Source organism: Canis aureus, chromosome 14 (genome assembly GCF_053574225.1).
Source record: "Canis aureus isolate CA01 chromosome 14, VMU_Caureus_v.1.0, whole genome shotgun sequence".
Taxonomy (NCBI): Eukaryota; Metazoa; Chordata; class Mammalia; order Carnivora; family Canidae; genus Canis; species Canis aureus.
The window spans coordinates 11,414,768-11,431,053 of NC_135624.1; the positions used below are offsets into that span (position 1 = coordinate 11,414,768).

Below are 16,286 nucleotides of genomic sequence, written 5' to 3' on the forward strand. Positions count from 1 at the left end.
AGACAAATAGGAAAGACAGTCTAATAAATTATTTTGACAGAGATATGACCCACAGTTTTGGTGTTTGATTACCCCGGTCCCCAGCTTTTCCTTTACTCTTTTGCCCCATATTTGAGCAATAAGAACCCAAAACCCCATTCCAACTCCATCTACTAACCACAGTAAAAACTCAAAGCACCAGTGTCCCTCCTGTTTCGCTCCCAGATGAACTGGAGTTCTCTTTCGGAAACTCTTTTGATGCTTACTTATATGCCTAACAACCTCTGCTTTCTATCTTTTTGGTACCTATGTGTCATTCTGCCCATTATCCATAAAGGCTTGAGGGGTTAATAGCTACCCAGCATCCAGCAGGGGATTCTGAGTATTCAAATCAAACAGAAGCCCTCCCAACAAATCTATCTAAAATTTCAACTTACTCCACACAATCCAATTTTTCCTCCATTGCTTTATTTTTCAGTAGCATTTATTACCACCTGACATACAACAGATTTTTACTTATGGTTTTTCTTAATCTTTTATCATATGTTTTTCCTATTAAAATATAAGCTTATGAAACTAGCCCTTTATCTGATACATCATTTGCAAATATCTTCTCCCATTCTGTAGCTTATCTTTTAGTTTTGTTGACTGTATCCTTTGCTGTGCAAAAGCTTATCTTGATGAAGTCCCAATAGTTCATTTTTGCTTTTGTTTCTTTTGCCTTAGTGGATGTATCTTGCAAGAAGTTACTATGGCCGAGTTCAAAAAGGGTGTTGCCTGTGTTCTCCTCTAGGATTTTGATGGAATCTTGTCTCACATTTAGATCTTTCATCCATTTTGAGTTTATCTTTGTGTATGGTGAAAGAGAGTGGTCTAGTTTCATTCTTCTGCATGTGGATGTCCAATTTTCCCAGCACCATTTATTGAAGAGACTGTCTTTCTTCCAATGGGTAGTCTTTCCTCCTTTATCGAATATTAGTTGCCCATAAAGTTCAGGGTCCACTTCTGGATTCTCTATTCTGTTCCACTGATCTATGTGTCTGTTTTTGTGCCAGTACCACACTGTCTTGATGACCACAGCTTTGTAGTACAACCTGAAATCTGGCATTGTGATGCCCCCAGATACGGTTTGCTTTTTTAAAATTGCCCTGGCTATTCGGGGTCTTTTCTGATTCTATACAAATCTTAAAATAATTTGTTCTAACTCTCTGAAGAAAGTCCATGGTATTTTGATAGGGATTGCATTAAACATGTAAATTGCCCTGGGTAACATTGACATTTTCACAATATTAACTCTGCCAATCCATGAGCATGGAATATTTTTCCATCTCTTTGTGTCTTCCTCAATTTCTTTCAGAAGTGTTCTATAGTTTTTAGGGTATAGATCCTTTACCTCTTTGGTTAGGTTTATTCCTAGGTATCTTATGCTTTTGGGTGCAATTGTAAATGGGATTGACTCCTTAATTTCTCTTTCTTCAGTCTCATTGTTAGTGTATAGAAATGCCACTGATTTCTGGGCATTGATTTTGTATCCTGCCTGCTGCCAAATTGCTGTATGAGTTCTAGCAATCTTGGGGTGGAGGCTTTTGGGTTTTCTATGTAGAGTATCATGTCATCAGCGAAGAGGGAGAGTTTGACTTCTTCTTTGCCAATTTGAATGCCTTTAATGTCTTTTTGTTGTCTGATTGCGGAGGCTAGGACTTCCAGTACTATGTTGAATAGCAGTGGTGAGAGTGGACATCCCTGTCTTGTTCCTGATCTTAGGGGAAAGGCTCCCAGTGCTTCCTCATTGAGAATGATATTTGCTGTGGGCTTTTCGTAGATGGCTTTTAAGATGTTGAAGAATGTTCCCTCGATCCCTACACTCTGAAGAGTTTTGTCAGGAATGGATGCTGTATTTTGTTAAATGCTTTCTCTGCATCTAATGAGAGGATCATATGGTTCTTGGTTTTTCTCTTGCTGATATGATGAATCACATTGATTGTTTTACGAGTGTTGAACTAGCCTTGTGTCCCGGGAATAACTTATTAAACTCAACACCAAAGAAACAAGCAATCCAATCATGAAATGGGCAAAAGACATGAACAGAAATCTCACAGAGGAAGACATAGACATGGCCAACACGCACATGAGAAAATGCTCTGCATCGCCATCAGGGAAATACAAATCAAAACCACAATGAGATACCACCTCACAATAGTGAGAATGGGGGAAATTAACAAGGCAGGAAACCACAAATGTTGGAGAGGATGCGGAGAAAAAGGAACCCTCTTACACTGTTGATGGGAATGTGAAATGGTGCAGCCAGTCTGGAAAACTGTGTGGAGTTTCCTCAAAAAGTTAAAAATAGACCTGCCCTACGACCCAGCAATTGCACTGTTGAGGATTTACCCCAAAGTTACAGATGCAATGAAACGCCGGGACACCTGCACCCCGATGTTTATAGCAGCAATGACCACAATAGCCAAACTGTGGAAGGCGCCTTGGTCTCCATCGAAAGATGAATGGATAAAGAAGATGTGGTTTATGTATACAATGGAATATTACTCAGCCATTAGAAATGACAAATACCCACCATTTGCTTCAACGTGATGGAACTGGAGGGTATTATGCAGAGTGAAATAAGTCAATCGGAGAAGGACAAACATTATATGTTCTCATTCATTTGGCAAATATAAATAATAGTGAAAGGGAATAGAAGGGAAGGGAGAAGAAATGGGTAGGAAATATCAGAAAGGGAGACAAAACATAAAGACTCTTAACTCTGGGAAATGAACTAGGGGTGGTGGAAGGGGAGGAGGGCGGGGGGTGGGAGTGAATGGGTGATGGGCACTGAGGGGGACACTTGACGGGGTGAGCACTGGGTGTTATTCTGTATGTTGGCAAATTGAACACCAATAAAAATAAATTTATTAAAAAAATAAGCTTATGACAAGCAATATTATTACCTGTTTATTTATCTAGAGCCTAGAACAGTGCTTAACAGCACACATTCAGTATTTGTAGAATGCAATGATGAAAAATATATACCAAGTCAACATAAACAAAAGGAAAGACCAATAATCAACAAGGAATTTAAAATACTAAACAAAAATATGTCCTTTTTCTCACCTTCAAGCACCTTCAAACTTGAGATGCGTTTACTGGTGAATTTTCCAAATTCTTACAGAATAAGTTTTATGTCATAAAAGTTATTTCAGAAAATATAAATAAAGAGGGAAAGTTTTCAGACTTATTAGAACATTAATCTCCTCTTGAAATCAGTTGAAGGCAATAGAAAAAGGAAATCATATTCCATTAATACTTATTCACATGGATGCAAATTTTCTAAATAAATACTGTATCAGGTAATTGAATTCTTCTTTACTGTGCACAAGTAGAATCTAAATGAGAAACACCAGAGTTCTTCAACAGCAGCATATTTGCCAATAAGGTCATTCACTTTATTAATGAACTATAAGAAAAAAGTAACAGAAATTCAGGGGAAAAAATAAAGGGAAATTAAGTAATGTTAATTACTAATTAATGTTAATTATGTTAACACTCTGGAAAAAATTTCTAAAAGGCAATTTCCTCACGCTAATAAAATACAGTTGCCAGGGTTCCTGGGTGGCTCAGTCAGTTAAGCATCTACCTTTTGGCTCAGGGCATGATCCCAATCAGCAAGGAGCCTGCTTCTTCCTCTCCTCCCTGCTCCTGTTCTCTCTTGCTATCTCTGTGTCTCTTTCTCTCTCAATCAAATAAGTAAATAAATAAATAAACTCTTAAAAAAATACAGCTGCCAATTTTATAGCAAACACTGTATTATTTTAATAGGGAAATTTCAGAAGCATTTTTTTTAACTCTGGAAATAAGTCAAGGATGATTATTAAACCATGATTGAACAACATAACACTAAGGGTTATGGGCAAAGTAATCAAGCAAGAAAAAAAAAGAGGTCAGGAGAAGACAATATTGACATTTGCATATGTTATAATTTACACAGAAGATTCTGAAGAATCAATAAACTATTGGAAATATGAGATAAGTCAATTGGCTGACACAAGGCTGATTATATATATTATATACATATAAGTGTATACATATATGGCTGATTGTATATATACACATATATACACATGCTGATAGTATGTCAGCCAACTGACTGATCTCTTATATATCCAGTAGTTTATATATATCTATAAATATAGATATCTCAATATTTCTCTACTTCCATAATAAATTGAAAAAATGTAATAAAAATACAGATGTAGTTTATAATAGCAAAAAAAAAAAAAATAGACCCTCAGAAATAGCCAATTCTATTAAAGGAAAAAAAGAAGGCCTGATAAAATGGGAGTATTATACCATGTTCATGCATAGTCCATCCTATCATTAAAAAGCCGTCAGTTCTCTCCAAATAAATCTGTATTACTTAAATGCAATTTCAACTGAAATCCAAGCAGAATTTTTGGAGGAAGTTGGTGAATGGTTTTAAAAATTTATGGAAGAAAAACTGGACAGAAATATCTAGGCCAATTTGTGAAAGAGTAAGACTTTACACTACTCTATCATTTCCACTAGCTCCATCTATTATGATACTTTGGGACCTAGGTTTTATTTCAATAGCTACACTGCTTAAAATTCTACCAACTGCTTAAATTTTCTTTTCATATTTCAAGGATTAGGTGCAGAAGAGGCAACAGGCAGTCTGTGCTCTGTTTACCCTCTGATCTTCCCCTTTACAACACTGTTATAAATATTCATCTATTCTTGTGTATGTATCTATATAGTTTTCTATAATATGATTTGTCACAAGCTTTTTTCTTTATAAAGTATAAAATTTTTAAATATTCTCAAATATTTTTAAGGATAGATAATATAAACTAAGTGAGTCCAACTGATAAGATCCTTGATTTTACCTACAACACACTCCTCTGAACAAGATTTTCTCCCGAGATTCTGAGAATGCAGTATATGGTGTTCTACTCTTGTAGCCTGAGTTCTGTCTGTCATCTGAAGTTCACAGAGTAAGGAGCAAGATTCTTGATGTAACAAACAAAACTCCCTATCACAGATGCTTGCCTAGTTCTCTCCTTTTCTTTTCACTCCTTGAATTTCACTGTATCTCACAGACATAAATACAATGATGCTGATAGTTCCTGAATTTAATCTGTAAAATGAAAGAGTTTTAATATGTTATTTCAAGCTTCTATAATTCTATCTAACTGTATATGGTCAGCACATGAAAATCATGAGATTGAGATTTATACTTGATCTTTGTACCATATTTTTTAGCTTTATATGGCAATAAAAATCATAAATAAAAATAGTTTTGTAACTATAAATTTATATCTGCTAACTCATCTTTATATTTTGTCTTCCATCCAAAGCAATTTCAAAAGCCTCTTGTAATGTCTTTGTTACAGGACTAGAACATCAAGACGCACAAACTATTTAGTGAATAGCAAAGTAGTATTTTATTTAGCACAGAATTAATCTATAAACGCACTTACCATGTATTACATATTGTAAGCAGCTTCAATATGGTTTGTAAACATTTAATCCAGGTTTTTAAGAAAGACTTCCATTATGCATTCTTTTCTCCATTCTCTTAATAGTCTGTCACTCAGACTTCCTTAATTCAAATTGTTATTACATCTTACTGTTATTTCTAATTCTTAAAGGTGCTTAAAGCAGCTTTCCATTTAAAGGCATAGTCTCTGAAGACAGTCACTTCAGTTTTATTTTTTATTCTTTTAGGTATTTAAATTCTGGAATAGTTTTTGACAATGCATTTTGCATAACTAAATGATGAGGTGTTTTTTAAAAGAGAGAAATAAGCACAACCTTCTGTGAAGTAATAATACCATTTCCCAAGTGTGTATGGATTTTCATTTAAAATGTAAAGCTATTGGGATCCCTGGGTGGTACAGCGGTTTGGCGCCTGCCTTTGGCCCAGGGCGCGATCCTGGAGACCCGAGATCGAATCCCACATCAGGCTCCCGGTGCATGGAGCCTGCTTCTCCCTCTGCCTGTGTCTCTGCCCCCCTCTCTCTCTCTCTGTGACTATCATAAATAAATAAAAATTAAAAAAAATAAAATAAAATAAAATGTAAAGCTATTAAAAGGAGAACTCCGACCACTCACTGTACTTTGAAAAAAAATTCTGGATCAAAACAGAAAACATGTAGCCTCTTTAAATCCTCCATACCAATACAATAAATATATGATTATTAATAATCATATCAAGAAATAAATGCTAAATTTACAATAGACATTCAGAGAAATAAGCAAAGTCAACATGAACTGACATTTAAATTGTGCCTTCCTTAGTTTTTGAATTGACAATAAAATTTTTATTTTTTTTATTTTTTATTTTTTTAATTTATTTTTTATTGGTGTTCAATTTACTAACATACAGAATAACCCCCAGTACCCGTCACCCATTCACTCCCACCCCCCGCCCTTCTCCCCTTCCACCACCCCTAGTTCGTTTCCCAGAGTTAGCAGTCTTTACGTTCTGTCTCCCTTTCTGAGATTTCCCACACATTTCTTCTCCCTTCCCTTATATTCCCTTTCACTATTATTTATATGCTGAGTGAAGTAAGTCAGTCGGTGAAGGACAAACATTATATGTACTCATTCATTTGGGGAATATAAAAAATAGACAATAAAATTTTTAAAAGGCATATGAACTTTAATTGCTATTTACTATTAACTTAGGTTTCCTCGTCGGGCTCCCTGCATGGAGCCTGCTTCTCTCTCTGTCTGTGTCTCTACCTCTCTCTCTCTCTCTCTGTGTCTGTCATAAATAAACAAAAAATCTTTTAAAAAAATAAAATAAATTAAAAAAAAAAAACTTAGGTTTCCTTGGTAGTTGTATGCTAATTTATTTACACATAGCTCTCAAAGTTTAAATCACTTAGATATTTAGGATTTTTGTCGTAATTTTCTTATGTGTCATGTGGCTTGATTAGACAAGCTTTGTTTTGCACTCTTCTTTTAAAACTAACAGCCACTTCAGTATTCCCATCAAGTTCTTAAATATAATCAGAGTGATTTATCTATTGATAGGTTTTAACTTCATCTATGGCTCCATAAAATATATTATTTCTCTCTTCTTCCGAATATTTACTCCTTTCATGGAAGAAAAGAGAAATTAAAGACTGAATGATTAAGCTTTTTAAAAAGCAATTCTTACTGTTAACGGAAGAGAAATGAAATAGGAAAGCATGACAAAGAACTAAAAATTATCTGATTATCTACTGTGTTAAATTTGTATTTCCTTTATTGTATCAAAATAGCACCAGAAAAAAAAAAAAAAGCACCAGAGGTTTTCTTTCCACTAATTCCAAAAACATTTCTACAAGCAAAATAAAAATGTAAAATCAACACTGTCATAATATTAGTCTTATACCCTCAGGCATAAGAAAATGAAAGCTCTCTATTTCATTCTTTTCCCTCTCAAGCCTTGACTTACTTTCACCATTAAATTTTAGGAAGCCATTTTTGTGGTTCTTAAATGTTTATAAATTTTCCTCCATATTCATTCTGATCTATATTTACAAACAGGAATAAATTATAATAATATGAAAGGATAACTAACAAATTTTGATGCCCAGTTTGAAGAAAGTTATACAAAATTATTCTTCTGTAATACAAATGTTAGTATACAAAAATGTAATTAAATTTTAGTTTCACTATGAAGTATATGAAAATCTTAAATATTATTTTTGGAATAAAAATATGCCATGAGTTGAAAAGGAAGTAAAGTACTGAGTGAAAAAATGCAGATTAGTGAAGTTCAAGTAAATAAGTCAGTTTCTAAAGAATAGGGTTCACCGTAACAATGTAAATAGAATTCTATGTGTTAATTGTACGTTTTTGTTCCTACATTTGACCTTATTAATTTTAAATATCTTGATGTTTTAACATGGTATAATTCTTGATGATGTGACTCTTTTCTAAATCAAACAAAACAGTAAAGATGTTGAGGGGGTTCCTATATTTCTTGGGAGAAAATCCATTTTAAGATGACTGAAAGTATAGGTTTTTGAATATCTAGTCCTTATAGCATTTATAATAAATGAAACATCACCTTAAGCTAGAATTAAGAATCTAGTATTTTAATCCACTCTACCAGGTTGAGGGAAACTTTTTTTTTTTTTTGAGATTTATTTCCTTATTTTAAAGAGAGAGTGAATGTGCATCCACAAGCAGGGGGAGGGGCAGAAGAAGAGGGTGAGACAGAGGGAGAGAAGCAGACTCCCTGCTGAGTACTGACTCTGATATGGAGCTTGATCCCACAACCCTGAGATGAAGAGCTAAGCTGAAATCAAGAGTCAGACATTTAACTGACTGAGCCACCCAGGCACTTCTGGTTAAGGGAACCTTAATGAGCCTACATTCTAAATAGCAACTGAAAAAGAAGCCATTTATTCATTTAGTGTCTATATAATATTTAACATTTAGAATGTTTTCAATATGTATATATTTTAAAATCTGTGGCAATGAAGACATATATGAAAATAAAGTCAGTGTTTTATTTCATGTAATCCTTTGTATTGTAACTGTACATATAAGATTTTCATTATAAGTGGCTAAATGAAAAATACTGCATGTATTTCCAAAAAGTTAGAAAACAAATAGAAGATAAAATATCTAAAAATATAGAAACAAGAATATAACTAGGAATAAGTAAGAAATACACCGGAAATATCTAATATTTCTTAAATATTAAATTTCAATATTGTAATAACAATTTTTTCTAAATGTATAAATTCAATATTAATAAAACCTTAAAATATATTTTTTCTAAATCTGACAACCTTATTGTAAAATGTATATAAAATTAATTGTAATTATTCCTAAAAATAGGTGGGTAATGCTGAAAAAATAACATGAGATGGGGGACTCACTCTGCCTGATAATAACATTATTAAGCTAATATTTTACATGCTTTGGTACTGGACATAGATTAATTAGTAAAACAAATCAAGAAATATAACCATAGGTATAGTGAAAAATACTATAAGTTAAAGGTGCTGCTTCAAATATGACATTGAAAGATGAATTTAATACCTTTTCTTTTTATTTGAATTGTTTTGTCGAGTGTGTATATTTTTAAAATAATATGTGTATATAATTATCAGGAAACTTATTTATACATATAACATATATAGACACATATATACATATGACATAGTATATTAACATATACATGTATAAAAACTTAAAAAACTATACAAAAAATATACGTCTCCATACTAATACGTATAAATATATATAAAATATGTATTTATATATGCAAATATGCACCCATATACACATATACCTGTGTCAAAGAGGAATAAATAAAAGTTCTTTAAAATATATTAAATATATTGCTTTATGATAATATTTCTAGTTTGTTTTGGATTTCTGTTTTTTGTTTTGCCTCAAGGAAATTGCACATAATATAATCTTAAACTCAAGATTTGAACAAGAAAAATTTTCAGGAGGAATAACATTCGATCCTTTTTCATTTTCCACTCAAATTACAGCAATGTAATGGTAAGAGAAAAAGTTTCTAAAAAGACTATCAATGAGAAAACTATATAGACTTTATTTAGAAATTCAGATAATATTATTTAAATATTATAATTAATATAATCAATAGATAAATAATTTTAAAGCATAATCAAAATCTTTAAATAGACTGAAAATACACTTTCTACAATGATGAGATATTCTGGAATTACAAAGAAAATAAAAATAAAAGAATTTTGCTAATGATTTAAGAAAGTAGCACATCTAACATAAGGATTCTGATTGGATAATAAGGTAACAATAATCCTTTGTGGATTGAGACACTCTACTCCAAAATGAGATATGAATAATAAAATTTAGATAAAATATAAGCAAATAGACTGATAGCTCTGATACAAAAAATACAAATAGGCAAAGAACCTACCCAAATTTCATGGAGTTTAATTCCAGACAGGATATATACCATTGGTCTCCAAGTTCATTTACTCTTGGAAAAATAAAGCTTTCTGTTTTAAAAGAAAAAAAAAAAGCTTATTTTAAAGACAGGGAGAGAGTCCTCTTATACTACATGTTAATGATTTCAATATAAACGAATCCAAAATATATGGATTGAGTTTCCTTCCAAAAGCACATGGCTTATAAGTTAAAGGAAAACTCCTGAGGCTACATGTTTTATCAAACCTAGAACAAACTAAAATAGTTTTAAGAGGTAAAAAAAATCCTGAAATTGTAGCCAAAGATACCCATCCCTGAATTAAACAAAGCACCAGGACCATAAAATTCTATTTACACTATTCAGAAGAGAATAGCATGAGAAAACCCAACAATTAATAGAAGGTAAAATACACTTCAGGAAATTCTGAAGTTATTTTCTCTTCCAAAAACATATTGTATTTATAACACTTAAGAAAAAAATGTCATCAAAGCTTCAAGGAATTTAGGCACATAAAAAGAAATCACTCTATAATGTAATAATATTCCAAATGAACGATGGTGATAATTTGGCCCTCTGCTTCATTAAGATGCCTTTTTCTTTCATTAACACCTATTCTCTACTCTCCATGTCCTAGACTCACACCACCACTTCCCAACACACACAAACACACACACGATACATTTTTTGCTTCTTTAGAACATGTCAAAGTATATCAATGATTTTAACGCTGTGGTGATTTTGTAATTGGTCAACTAGCTTAGCTGAACTACGTATCTCAGAATTTCTAACTCTATATGTTTCATTACGGGGTCCACAAGAGAGGTTTTTGTGGGAGGTTTTGAAGGTTGGAAGGAAAGAAATAGTCATCTTGTTGCTGATCTTCTGGCTCACCTCCTGGACATGAGTGAGTAGTCAGGCCTAGAACTCTTCCATTTTTTCCTTTACTGTCCCATTTCCAACTCCTGGGGCAAGAGTCTGTGTTTAGCTCTATGATCGAGAGACCTGATTTCTGTAAGAGACCCACACCATCCAGGTCAGAGGCAATAAAAACTGACAGATTTCAGTCCAAACTCATGGGCTTTTTCTTGTTCTCCCCATTGTGTGTTTGTGTTTCTAGCTTGTTCTTTCTCTCCTGCATTCTATACTTCCATTTCCTTTCTTAGGACTACAAGATCCATCACGATACATGAAAATAAAAGTTCTACAGGGGCTGTTTAACCAGCTGCCACAATTGTATTAGGTCAAATTCCTGAAGCAAAATAGCTAACATACACATACACACACACCTCCTCCTGTTTCTCTAATTGAACCTTGACTGATACAGACATTGAGAACAGAAGTCTCACAAGAGATAGATGGGTAGTTTATTTGGGAATCAGAAAACCCCTCCAATGCAGTACTATTTACACAGCTATACACACAGCTGATTTTCAGCTTTAACTCTGAAAATGTGTAAGCAACAAGTATTTCTTCAGATGCAGATGTTTATTAGAAGTGCTTGAAAATTCTACTCAGTATTCTTTTAGTTGCAAGTGATAGAAACCAAACTTAAACTAGCTTAGGAAATCTACTGAGTTGTGGAAGCAAATTATAGGAAAGCCAGGAAAAATAGAAATAGGAATTGAGATATTATTAAACTTTCACTGATCTCTAGATTGATCTTCTCTATTTCAGCTTCTGTCTCTCAAACTGACCTTTCTAAGAAAGCTTTAAAAAGATACTGGTACTTTCAGGTTTTACATGTGTAAAACCATAGATGTAACTCCAGAAAAGAAAGGGGCTCTTTCAGCTCCTGCTCAAAAATCTTGGTGGAGGCCTCTAATAAGCCTCTATAAGATTTAGGGAGGAAAAGGAGAGAAACTAAGTACTAGTTGGCAGATCCCAGCAGAACTACAGGATTCAGGAAAGGGGTATATTTCCTCAAGTAAGACGAGGTTATGGGTATCAGAAGAAGAAAGGAAGGGGTACAGAATTCAAAAACTACAAATATCCAAGACGCTGGGTTCATACTAATCATAATGAATAAATTTCTTTCAAGGTTTTGCCTGCTTTCTCTCACATATAAGAATTATTATAGGGGCATTTTGGTGGCTAGTTGTTTGAGTATTTGCCTTTGGCTTAGGTCATGATCCCAGTGCCCTGGGATCGAGCCCCATGTCGCACTCCCTGCTCAGTTGGGAGTCTGCTTCTCCCTCTTCCTCTGCCCCCTCCAGCTTGTACTCACTCTTTCTCTCTCAAATAAATAAAATATTTAAGAAAAAGAGTTACTTACTATAAAACATGCCTTATACAGAATAGCAGGATTATTCATGATAATGCAAACATTTAAAAAGGGTCATAGCTAACAAATTAATGTCACTCTGGTGGAAAGTCTATGCCCTTAGTTAGTCTCTGTTGATAGATCACCTTGTTTAACACATTTTTCAATCATTTGAACCAGGCCAAAGATATATGTTTATTAATTTAACAAGAATCTGAGAGGGAAAGGAAATGTGCTTCGTGACAGAAGACAGGTCTAAAGGCACAACAACATTGGTTGCAGTAATTAAAACAGAGTATTAAAATAAGAGTTAAGATTCTCCCCAAACCTGTGATTTTATGACTCTTATACATGGTAAATTAAGAAATGATTGTTACAATTAGTTTCCACATATATTTTCAGAAATTGATGGAAGATGGCAAAGAGTCAAATGCATTTTCTCTTCATCTATACTGGTTTATAGGATTTTTAATATAGTGTATATAATATATACTACATATGTGAGTAGATACATTAGTCACACATGTATATTTGCAGTTACATATCAAACTTAACTTCTAATCCTACTTGATCCACTAATTCAGCGATCATAGTGATTATAATTTGGTAACTAAAAATCTTAACTATGTTGAAAGATAAGACAGAAACATTGAGATTCTGTGATGTAAAGATGAGAAACAACCACTAGAGGAGAAATCATTTGTCCCCCTGAAATATGCTCTATTGATAGTGATTCTAACACCCCAAAGCGTTACCTCATTACCATCCGCTTCCACCTTTCAACTCTCACCTCTGACATTGTTCAGTGAGGCAGTGAGAACAGATCTGGACTGCCCAGATCCTGTGAAACTATTATAAAACAGAGTCTTATCTACAGACACATATTCCAGAGCTCAAATCTCACCGGGAAAAGAAGTCAATTCAGAGTAGATCTTTGGCAGAACTTAAAAGTCTCAATGAATAGAAAATCAAAGAGTACATGTAAAGGAACAGATTTTGAAAATGAATATGAAATTAAATATTACAATGAAACATTAGAGACAAAGTCACAGAATGATAATAGAATAATTTTTAAAAGCAAAACACAGTGTGTAATATGAATTAAGTTCCAGTGAAGGAATAAGAAACCTGAGTACCAGTAAAACTGGCCACTGTGATTAAGTGATAGGGTTGAGAAGAAAGATAACACTAGATTGTAGAAAAATATAATCTGCTCCTTAAATTTCCTACTGTGTTCTTTATTAAATTTGAAGGTGATTCACTTATGGCTCAATGACCCCTTTGTGCATAGCATTTGATGTGTATCGATTTGGTACAGGGAACATGCCAGAAACTTAGTAAGAAACAAAAGAAATACAAGACATAGTCCACATATCCTACAATATCCTACAATCTGGCATATGCATGAAATAAATAATGCAAGATACTATTAATGTAAATGCAAAAAAAAGAAGAAAAACAGAAAACAGATACTCTGGGAGTTCAGAGAAAGAGCATCATAGTGAACTTGAGCAGTTAGATAATTAAGTAAGCACAGTTTGAATTTGTGGTCAAACCTTCCACAGGAAGACCTCCAAAAGGAATAAACAGTTTGTTTACTAAGGGGGAACATTACCTGACTCCTTTCTTCTTCACATCCCCTATCTAGTTAATCAAAAGTCCTGTTGAGTTTATACTATGAACATATGCATCCCCACTTGTCTCTACAGCCACAGTCATCTCCTAACCCATCTTCTTTTGTCTAAATCACTGAACCAATCTTTAAAGTGTTCATTCTTCCAGTTAAAATTGGGTTAATGATGGAGTATCGAGGTGAATATGTCCTACGGTCTAAAGGGATATAGAATCAGAGGCACAAATTTAAAACATCACAATAAAAGTGGTAATCTGTAAAGCAGGCGTCAGCAAATTAAGGCTTATGAAATATTATTTTCATAAGTGAAACTTTATTGGAACCCAAACACACCCGTTCATTACACATTATCTATAGTTGCTTTCCTACTACAACAGCAGAAATGAACAGTTACTGTAAAGATATATCAGTTGCAAATACAGTCTCCCTTATAGTAGATTGTCTTTTTGTTTTATTGATGGTTTCCTTCACTGTGCAATACCTTTTTATTTTGTAAAATTCATTTAGTGGCTGGCAATCCGCTGAGTGTGGGATCATGTTTAGAAATACTGGCCAAAGCTTAACCCCCTCTCATTTTCACCTCCAAGTTAACTTGAGGGTGAGACCAGTGAGACCAGATAGGACTAGAAAGTGTCATCTAGAGAGTGGATAGAAAGTATCACCTTTCAGGGGCATATAGTCTTCAGTAAGAGAGGGGCTATATACCCTGCAAACCTTATGTGGATGCTACCCCTCCTGGACATCAAGGATGTAAGATCCCCAGGAGAATTCTAACAGGGGCTGCCTATAAAGAGGGGACACTAGAGTTTAGGTCTTCGGACATCTGCTTAACCAGGAAAAACAAGCTAGTATACACACACACACAAACACACACACACATACAACAGCAAATATTCTAGATGAGACATTTTCTCTAAAACTTACCATCTAATTACTTTAAAGATGTAAAATCAGTTTCTATTTTGACAAATTTCATGTGTGAACTTCTTAAGCCAATGTTCTCTATATGGACCAGCAGTTAGGCATAGCTACTACTCTTACTCTTGACCATTGCTATACTCTTTATCATCATGTCAATTAATCTACAGACATTTATTTGCAGCTTTTATTAATGTTTTCTTGCCCTTTAACTCTGAAAACAGAGATAGGTCTTAAGATAAGCTATGTAAGCTCAGAGTAGTACCTACAGCTTAACACCAAAATGAAAACCAGAGCTGTCAGAATAGATTTTCCTTTCATTACGGCAAAATATGCATGTGCTCTGAACTCTGTTTTCTTTGTATATTGAGTACTTGAGGTCATTTTAGTTGGCTTACTTTCTGCTTTACTATAAAGGAGAGAAAAGTTAATATTTTTCTATACGCTGTTGACAAGATTTTTTACTGTCTTATAATCAGAGTTGACCTAGTAGATTGGTACTCTTTCAATCCAGTTAATCTGAGTACTGTCCAAATGAATGCCTCATATCTAGGCAAAATAATCCAAGCCACCATTTTGGAGAACCATTCCTAAATACTGATTAAAAAAAAGTAACATTTAAATGAGTTCATTTCCTTACTAAGGAGGCAATTTTGCAAAAAGTTTACCATACAGGGTCCTCAATTAAATTGTGGCATCAATTAAATTGATTTTCTAGAATTTTAATAGCTGTAATAGGTGTTTTGACACATCTGTCTAAAAATTATAAGTTAAAGAAATACAGGTTACAATAATTTCTTCTATGTGTTAGGACAGTAGAACTTTGAGGTTTCCAGTGCCCATTTTTTTCCTGTGCCGAGCAGGCCAGAAATGTATGGTGAATAATTAATAACCTTGACTAGGGATCTCTATTCTGAGGAAGGTAAGTTTCTCTATTGAAAGTCTGTTTAAAATTCTCAGTTTTCATTAGAACGTATCATCTGTCTTTTATGCAAGGAAAAATTTTGAATCTGCCCTTTAATCAGCAGCACAGAGTATCTGTACTCCAGATATTATCAGAGAGCAAACGTAAATCCTTTTTGCCCCCCAATACTAATAAAAACATTCATTGAAATAACAACATGGTTGGAATTGGAGGGTACTATGCTGAGTGAAATAAGTCAATCAGAGAAAGACAATCATCATATGGTTTCACTCATGTGGAATATAAAAAATTGTGAAAGGGACGATGAGGGAAAGGAGGGAAACTGAGTGGGAATAAATTAGAGGGGAAGACAAACCACGAGAGACTCCTAACTCTGGGAAACAAACAAAGGGTTGCAGAAGGGGAGGAAAGTGGGGGGATGGGGTAAATGGGTGACAGGCACTAAGGAGGGCACTTGATGGGATGAGCGCTGGGTGTTACACTATATGTTGGCAAATTGAATTTAAATAAAATATTTTTTAAAATTATATTAATTGGGAGTTGCTGGAGCCTTAGAATTCATCTTTTTCTCTTGACATTTTTTTTCCAATTACATGAGAATATCAGAGAGTTTCATATACAGACA

At 33.8% G+C, this 16,286-nt stretch overlaps 1 protein-coding gene across 7 annotated transcripts in view; it reads right to left on the bottom strand.

The window, feature by feature from the left end:
* Nucleotides 1-16,286, bottom strand: part of ANGPT1 (angiopoietin 1) — a 356,334-nt gene that overhangs the window by 308,929 nt on the left and 31,119 nt on the right. Inside the window, exon 3 of one of the 7 annotated variants that reach the window (XM_077846960.1) lies at nt 9,914-9,995. The exons of the other annotated variants lie outside the window; for them this stretch is intronic. The gene's annotated coding sequence lies outside the window, so the exon portion shown is untranslated. The remainder of the gene's footprint in view (nt 1-9,913; nt 9,996-16,286) is intronic. 7 annotated transcript variants of the gene reach the window in all.